General features: G+C 41.1%; 1 pseudogene; it reads left to right on the top strand.

The window, feature by feature from the left end:
- Nucleotides 1-992: 992 nt before the first annotated feature.
- On the top strand, nucleotides 993-8,194 carry LOC129527357 (angiogenic factor with G patch and FHA domains 1-like; annotated as a pseudogene).
- Nucleotides 8,195-9,769: the final 1,575 nt, after the last annotated feature.

Here is a 9,769-nt window from a genome sequence, read left to right as displayed (position 1 = left end):
ACAAAATATCTGAAAAAGGAATGAGGAAAACAATTCCATTTAAAATATTATCAAATAGAATGAAGTAATTCGTTAAATAGAGTGAGTTTAACCAAGAATATGAAAGATCTGCATACTGAAAACTATAAAACATTGATAAAAAAATTGAAGAATACAAAATAGGAACAATATCTTGTGTTCATGGATTCTAAAAATTAATGTTAATAAAATTTCCATACTACAAAGTCATCTACAGAGTTAAAGATATTTTTATCAAAATTTTAATGCCATTAAAACAAATATAGAACAAACAATCATAAAATTAGTATGAAGCCACAAGAGACCCCAAATAGTCAAATACTGAGAAAAAAAAAACTCTGAAAACCTCAAACTTCCTGATTACAAACTATATTACAAAGCTATAGTCATCAAAATAGTATAGTACCTACCTAAAAAAACAACGGAACAGAATAGAGGACCCAGAAATTAACTCACACATATACAGCCACCTGATCCCACAGAATTTGAAAAAGATAGACACATCAAGAAATGGTGTAGAAAAAACTAGATATGCACACACAAAAAGTGAACCTTTCTCTTATATCATCACAAAAATGAGTTTAAAATAAAGACTTAAATGTAAGAACTGAAATCATGAATCTTCCAAAAAATAGGAAAAAAGGTCATTGACACTGGTCATGGCAATCATATTTTGGATTCTACACAAAGAACACAAGCAACAAAAGCAAAAAAAGGAGAACTATGTCCAAGTAAAAAGTTTCTACACATTAATTGAAACAATCAACAAAATATAAAGGCAATGTAAGGGATGGGAGAAAGTATTTGTAAACCATATGTAGGATAATATGTTACTATCCAAAATATACATAATATTAATCAATACAAAAAAGGAAAAAAGAAAACACATGGCAGAACAAAACAAAAGCCAATACCCTGGTGAATTGGGCAAAACATCTAAATAGCCATTTTTCCAAAGACATAAAATGGCCAGCATGTATATTAAAAAGATGCTCAACATCACTAATTATCAGAGTAATTGAAATCAAAATCACGATAAGATATCATTTTATCGTGGTGTGAGGATAGTTGTTATCAAAAAGTCAAAAGATAAAAAGTGTTAGGGTGCAAAGAAAAGAGAATATTTGTACATTGTTGCTGAGCATATCCACTGGGCAGCCATTATAAAAAAAACACAGTAGGAGTTTCCTTAAAATTTTTAAACTAGAAGTACCACTGATCCCAATTCGGAGTGTGCAGCCAAGGGACATGAAATCAGTATCATCAAGGGCACTGGCACTCCTCTGACACAAATAAATGAATAAACTGTGAGAGAGAGATAATTCAGCTTTAATAAAGAATGAAATTCTTTCCTTTACAAAAATATTGATGAACCTTGAAGACATGATACTAAGTGAAATACACAGACAAATACTACATGATCTGATTTTTATGTGGAATAAGACAGAAAGAGAGAAAGAGAAGAAAGAGAGAGGGAAAGAAAGAAAAAAGAAGAAAAAAAAGAAAAGAAGAAAAGAAAAAGAAAGTAGAATTGTTGTTACCATGGGCTAAGAAGTGGGAAAGTGGGAAGATATCCATCAAACGGTGCACACCTTCAACTATATAATGAAAAACTGCTGGGGACCTAATATGCACAATGGTGACTACAGTGAATAATAATATGTACTTGGAATTTGTTTCAAAAGTGGATCTCAGGTGCTTTCACCACACACACAGAAAACTATAAAGCAATTATGTGAGGAGATAGATATGTTAACCAACTTCATTGAGATAATTTAAAGATGTATATATATCTCAAAGCACTCTATTGTATACCCTAAATATATACACGTTTCAATGTGTAAATCGTAGTTCAATAAATTTGGAAAAAAAAATAAGAGTAATCGGCAGGTCCTATCTAGCCACAGGTAAACTTTATTTAAAACTCTATTGACCACTGTTTCTGGCTCAACCCGGGAACAGCCCGAGCACTTCTGGCCCCTTGACTTCTCCAATGCTCCTCCAGCCATTCCTATACCTGGGGAAGATGTAATAGTTCCCAGGAATTTTCTGGTTTCCAGCTGCACAGATCGAGCAGGGCCATCAGCCATCCCCTTGCACATTGCCCACAGCCCCATTTGGCTCCTGGCAACGCATGTCAGGGCGTCCTGGAGGGGGTCACAGCAGCCAGCCTGGGCGAGGCTGCCTTTCACCGCCTGCACTCCCATGGTATCTGGCTCCACGGGTGTCCAGCAAGGCCCAGCGTAGCCCTCCTCACATTACCAGTTAAGACAATGTAACTGCAGAAGACACTGAGGAGGAAAATGGGAAAAAACATTGGCTCCTCTGTATTAAGGTAATTGTCATTAGATCATCCTTGTTGCAGACAGGATCACTATCATTACCAATGAAAAACCTGCTACAATTGGACTAGAAAATGATCTGGAGCATACTCTTTGAATCCCTGAAGGTGGCATCAGTAAGTTTCATGCAGACATTTATTTTGACCATGACTTTCAAAGTTATGTCTTGTAGATCAAAGCAGTCAAAATGGAACAATTATTAATGGGAAACGGATTGTTTAGCTGAAAACTAAATGTGACCCTGTGTACTTGAGCATAGACATGAAGTGAAAATTGGAGAGACTGTGTTACCTTTTCACATTCACCCTGGTAGTGATAGCTGTGATGGCTGTGACCCAGGGCAGGTTAGAGCTCACCTTCACCTTGATAAGAAAGATGAATTGCTTATTGGTTCAACACTAAGTAAGGAGAATAAAGAGTTGGAAATAAGAAAATAATTAAAGAAAATACAAGTAAAATACGGTTTACAGAATATAGACTATGAAGATGAATAGACATTGAAGGATCTATAATATAAAGATAGAGCTGGAAAATGTAGGGAGTAGATTGGAAGTGAAGAAACTTTCTAAAGAGATGATGCTCCTGCATCTATCCATTCTGAAACTACTGACAGCAACAAAGGTCAAAAGATGTTGAAGAAGATGGGTTGGAAAAAATGAGATGGCCTGGGGAAGGATGGTGGGGGAATGACAACTTCAGCTTCAGGGAACACACATAGGCTTGGGGACAGGCAATCCATCCTCAATTGAAGATATTCACCTTTTCCAAAACAAAAACAGACAACCTGGACAAAAGCATGAGAGGGGTTTGCTGAAAATTTCCCAGACACTAAACCTTAAAAAGATGATCTAGGGACCATGCCTTGGGTAAAAGGGACTGTAGGGTGAAGGTTAATCATAGGAGAAATCTCAAGCTTTTTTAAAAATAGAGTTTGGAAACTCATTTATTTTAATTTTTGCAGAACTGTTCTCCCCAAAAAAGTCTGCAGCACAAAAGAACTGTGGCACAGTTTTCCCATTTCTGATTCACAGTGTGTAATAAAGTTTGGTTTGCGGCTTTTAAAACCATGTTTTAAACTAATAAATAGTGACTGAATCAAGCTGTACAGTAAGTGGACTAAAGTTTACAGGGCACAGATCAGTTTATCAAGCTTCATGATTTTATCTTGTCATTTATGACATCCTTATAAACAAAAAGTTATATAGGCAAAACTCCTACAACCACTAATGACTTAAATGTACATTTGTCTTTGTCTCCACATATTCAAAGTAAGACGCACAGCAAAAGGAGCATCAAAAGTTTATAAAAATAAATCTGACTATATGCATCTTTGTTTATGCCTTTTAGAACCTACATAAAAGAACCTCTTGAACTTGAAACAGCCTAAAGAGTACTATTGATTAACTAATGAACAGGTGACATATTGTAGAAAATTAGTCTTTTATTTTTTTTCTGTAAAGAATCTCTTGATTTGTACTACATATTCAGCATTTACATTTGGTTCATTTCACAGCTAATGAGATACTTAGATTTGAACAACTGAGCAGAGTGTTGAAATAGTGTGCTGGTATTTGTAGTTTTCATAAATATTATTGCAGGCAATGGAGTTGAGCCAGAGAAATCTGATTTCTAGTACAGAAGGAATACTTAGCCAGGGTCTCAAGTTTAAGACATTTATTGAAAATGTCCTCAATTGCAATAAAAATATTATAACTCTTTAAAAAAAATCTCTTTTCAATAAATTCTGAATTAAACAAAAAATTCAAATGATAACATTTTATGGAGTTAAGGAAGTTCTAGTGAGGTAGAATGGCAATTGAAGCCAAAATATCTTAATTCAGGAAAATAATTTTACCCGTATTAGTTTTATGTGAAAGAAAACAATAATTCTGACCATATACTATTTACTTCAGTGAAGTATTTCAGATATTTGTGCATAATACATAATTAATCTTCTAATGGTAAAAAAGTAATCACATTTTACAAATTATTACAATATTGTCTCTTGAAGAGAGTAGTATTTCAAATGAAGAAACTTGGAATTTCTTATGAGGTGATCTATGCCATAGAAAATCTAGTTAAAATATTTTACTTATGTGTGCAACGGTTGACACTTCTGCTTTTCAGGAAAATAACATGCTTTAAAAGATTCAAAATCTTTTTTTATTGACTGATTCAGACACTAGAGTCATTACCATGCCTGTGAGCTATGTCCAGCAATGAGTCAACATTTTACCTGTGTCCAGATCCACATATGACAGTCAAAATTCCAACCTTGGACTGTGTCTATGAGTGAGATTCAGGGCCTTAACAGTGGGCTTTGTCCATGTGTGAGACTGACAATTTTAATTTGTTGGCTGTGCACTGGCCCTGTAATGACAATGTCTGTACAACCAGAGGGCATTATAGCATATCCATAAGCTTCCTAAAACTTTGCAATGTTTCCAAAACTAGGAGACCGAAGACCTGATACATTGCCATAAGTACAGCTATAAGAGTTAAAATCTCTTCCATTGGTTGTGTACATGTAGGATAGTCCTCACTATGCCTGTGAAGTCGACCCAGGTATGTGTGAAAATACCACCTGTGGGCAGGGACCAAAAAGGAGAGCCACATCACCTGAATGGTGAACCACATATATGTCAGTATGCTGTGAGAGAAGAGCCCTGGCAGGAAAGTCACATCACCCGGCTGCTGAGCCCAGTGATACGTCACAATGCCTTCTGTGGGCAGAATCAAGGCAGGAGAGTCAAATTACCTGGGTGCTGGGTCTAGAAATATTTCACAAATTACCCTGTGGATAGACCCCAGGAAAGAAGAGAAGAGTCGTATGACCTAGGTGATGGGAGCAGAGATATATCACAATGCCCTCTGAGGAAGGGCACAGGCAGGAGAGTTACATCACCTAGAAAATATGGCCCAGGTATATTTCATAATCCCAACTACAGGCATTGCTTAGACAGGAAAGCCACATCACCTGGGAGTTTGGCCAACTGATTTCTCACAATCACTTCTTTAGGGAGAGTCTAGGAAAAGAAAAACAGTCAAATATACCAGGTTCTGGGCCCAGTAATATGTCCCAATTCCCCAGGTAAGCAGGTCCAAGGTAAAAAAGGAGAGTCACATCACAAGGTGATGGGACCAGAAATATGTCTAAATTCCAAATGGGGATAGGGTCCAGGCAGGAGAGGAGAGTTACATCACCTAAATGATGGACCCAGTGATATGTCACATTTCCCCCTGTGGGCTGAGCCCAGTGCAGCGAGGAGAGTCACATCCCCTAGGTGATTGGTGCATAAATATTTCAAAATCTCCTCTGAGAGAATAGCCCAGGCAGGAGAGTCACATCACTCATGTGTTTTGCCTAGATATAGGTCACAATCCCATGTTTAGATGGGACCCAGGCAGAAGAGTAAAATCAACCAGGTGCTGGGCAAAGATATGTGTGAAACTCACACCTGCAGAAATGTCCAGGGATGAGATTCACAATACTGCTTGTGACCTGGCTCCAAATATGAAAGTCAACACCTTTTGTGAATTCTATCCAAGTTCATGAGTCACAATGTCAACAGTGGACTGGATCTGTGCATGAGAGCCCCAACCTCATCTGAAGAAAGGTGTCCTAATAAAGGAGACACAGCGTCACAGTGTTTAATCTTGACCCAAAAGTCACTATCTTACCTGTGGTTTGGATGCATGTGTAAGAGTCACAGTTGCAACTTTCAATTGCCTCCAGATGTGAAATTCAGAACCTCAACTATGAGCTGTGGCCAAGTAAGTGAATGACAATCCTTACTGTTAGCTTAGTGTGGAGACAAGAGTCACAACTTCCTCTTCGTGATGGACCCTATTATGAAACTCTCTTTACCACTTGAAGGCATTGTACAATATGCTTGAGTGTTGTAGGGCTCTGTGACATTTGTACAAGTAAGAAACTCAGAACATTACCTGTTGCCCTAAGCCTAGTTACTAAAGCAAACATCTATTTTATTGGCTGGGTCCAGGTATTAGAGTCATTACTGGGCCTGTGAGCTGGGTCCAAAAATGAGTCACCATCCCACCTGTGGCCAGATTTACACGACAATCACAATTCCTACTGTGGACTTTACCTGCATGTGAGAATCAGGAGCTCACCAGTGGTCTCTGTCCATGTATGAGGGTGACAATACTAATTTTCAGCAGTATGTGCCTATGAGAGTCACAATATCACCTGTGTTCTGGTTTGTATTATGAAACTCTCTGTACCACCCAAAAGCTTCATAATATATGTATGTGTGTCAGAATCTTCTGTAACTTTTTACAAGTAGGAGACTCAGGACCTTAAACTTTGGCCAAACTATGCGTGACAGTCAAAATCTCTTCTATTGGGTGGTTCCACATCTGAGAGACATCATGATACCTGTGTGCTGGGCCAAGGTAGAGGTCAATCTTACCTATGGGTGAACAGAAGGCAAGAGAGTCACATCACCTGGGTGAAGGGCAAGAGATATGTCACAATCATTTCTGTCGACAGGTCCCAATAAAGGAGATACATCACCTGGGTGCTAGGCCCAGTGATATATCACAATGCCCAGTGTCGGCAGGGCACAAGAAGGAGAGTCACATTACCTGGGTGCTTGGCCCAGTGGTATGTCACAATCCATTAGGTAGGGAGGGCACAGGTAGCAAAAGTGTCACATTACCGAGGTGCTGGGCTAGAGCTATAAGTCTCTCAGTCGTTCGGGGCAAGGGTTAGGATCTCTTCAGATATTCATGTAACACAGCCCCAACTCTTCCGTGCTTGGAAGCAAAGGCCAGTGGAGACCAAATAAGGCTTGAAATGTACGTCCCCTAGAAAAGCAGAATGTCCTGGGCTTTGACCTCTCCCCTTTAAGCATAACCAGATCATAACCTGTCTTCTGACTTCTCACTATGCCCAGCACTGGAAAAAGGCTCCTGACTCCACTCCCTCACCTCTCCATCCCTCCACTCTTACTGGGCGGATCAGAGACCAGGAGACCTAAACTCCAGCACAGCCAGAGGAGAAGCGAATCCAAAGTGCGCTGTGGCAGCGAGGGCTGAGCTGTCATGGCTGCCCTAAACCAAAGCTGCAAGCCCAGGCTGCGGTCCAGGTGGCAGTCGGTGCTGGTTCTGTGATGCTGCTGGGAGGCCTGGAACAGCCTGTGCACCTGCCACTTATTCCCTTTCTTAAGCCCCGAAAACATGAACATTTTCCCAAGGTTTTCAGATATGCCCAGGCACCACTAGTTGAAAGTGGCGATAATGGCATTCTTCATTATGGTTTATCACCTCGCCCAGGCAGCAACCAGCCCCGACCTCACCAATCCAGCAGCCCCAGGCTGGAGGTGATCCTGTCAAGCCTCCACCCTGCAGCTCCACTCCTCCTTTTATTCTTCTTCCTCTACCACAGGGATACTTTTGGTCATCGTCCCTGTTGTCACAATGTGGCGCCTGACACCACGGAGACCCTGGAACCCCGCTGAACTCAGGCCTTACAGGGGTCAGGTAAACAAGTAGGAAGTCCAGGAGAAAAGTCATCTGCCACCTCCAGAATGAGAAGCACAAAACTCCCGCACTCCAGGAAGAAGTCAGGAGCCCATGGGGGAGGCAGGAGCAGCCCGCAACAACTTCGACATATAGGGTGCTCCGTGGCTCATGCTTGTGTCCTGCAGGCTGGAGCCCGCACCAGGGTCCTCAGTCTTTGTTCTGGATGTGGAATTAGCACTCCGGCAGCTTACCCAGGCATCCCCGACAGGGAACGGGTAGAAACAGTGAGAATCTTCAGCACAGCGGATCCCCTAACCCTGGCAGCAACCAGCCCTAACCCCACGTGACACCAGCAGCCCCAGACTAGAAGCAGTCACATCAGGCCTCCTCCCTACAGCATCTCTCCTGCCTTTTTTCTTTTCTCCACGGTGCTAATCCCCTACTTTTGGTCATCCTCCTTGTCACAGTGGGGCATCTGGCACTGTAGAGACTTGGGAAATGCGCAGATCTGGGGTCCTGCAGCATCCAGGCGAACATGCCGGGAGTCAGAGAGGAAAGCCTTCTGAAGCCTCCAGAAAGAATGGAACAGGACCTGGTACTGCAGGAAGAAGTGGGACACCCAGTGGGGGATGAAGGTCCCACACACCACAGCGGTAAACATGTAAGGTGCTCCCTGGCCTGTGCCTGTTTCCTAGACATTGGAGTCCACGACCAGGCCTGTGGTCACCCTTCCACACACATAATAAGCTGTTGGGCTGGCTGCCTCACCCAGCACCTGGGTCACACCAGAGATAATCCTGGATGCTGCTTTCCCGTGGGCTGCAGTGCCTGCCACTTTAGCCACCCCAATTCTCCGCGGTATCCAGTTCTCCAGCCTGGGGATTCTCATCACCCAGTGATTCCAAAAAAAAAAAAAAAAAAAAGATTTACAATGGCGTGACCAAATGCCACAAACAAACAACCAAAATATCTGAGGGAAGTCCATTGGTCATTTCAATTTTTCAAAGGTGACAATTGTCCCTCCTTGAAATCTTGAGAGTGCGTGAACAGGATATTCTAATAGACGTGCAATTCACACTAAAACTGATTGAAAAGCAAATTCTGATTCCTAGGTACTTTTTATTCTCAAATTGTGTCTGTTTCCCCTGCCCCCATCAAAATATAAGAGTGATGACTACTTGTCTTCTTAGTACTCTGGGGACACAACCTTACATGGAAGTGTGTCAAAAACAACATTCCAAAAGGACTGTCACTTCCAATTTTCAAGCAAGATGGGAAACTAACCATGATGTATGAAACATTGTCAGCCAAAATGCACAATTAGTAATGTAAAAATGAATGGATAAACTATTCTAACTATGTGAGGCCATCATGGCAATTTGGACATCAAAAAACATTACCAAATTCAGGAAGAGGAACTTGTAAGGTCATGGCTGTTAGGAAGCTTAACTTCTGTTTACTAGAACCTATCAAAGTTATTTCTCTATGTCAATCTGTACAAACAAACCTTGAGTTGTTTACTTCTATGGAATTCCTATAGAATCCAAATGGGCATTATGCTTCTGGCACCATCTTCACACCACTGGTGCCAGTGGAATTGCTCTTGCTTGTGCTTCCACCTATTTTGTTAAGTGTGGAAATATGTAGTGACAGCGTGGGTTTGAAAGATACTGAAGTAATGGCTGGGGCCTCCTGGGTGGGTGGGTCAGGTCTTCTGAAGCCTAAGCCTTTTTACAATAAATAAGTTATAGGTAAGGTTAGAAAAAAATAAAGAAAACAAAATGGAAATGATTATCTTTCTTTGCTCACCATAAAGACAAACACACAGGGTCTAGACTTGTCTGTTGGAGCCAGGCTTGTCCTGGGAAAGTGGGAAGCACTGAGCAGGAGCAATGGAAGAAGGAGGGCAGGTGAGATGGGGC

This window comes from Gorilla gorilla, chromosome 18, assembly GCF_029281585.2.
Source record: "Gorilla gorilla gorilla isolate KB3781 chromosome 18, NHGRI_mGorGor1-v2.1_pri, whole genome shotgun sequence".
Classification (NCBI taxonomy): Eukaryota; Metazoa; Chordata; class Mammalia; order Primates; family Hominidae; genus Gorilla; species Gorilla gorilla.
This window is presented reverse-complemented; position numbering and strand designations above follow the sequence as displayed.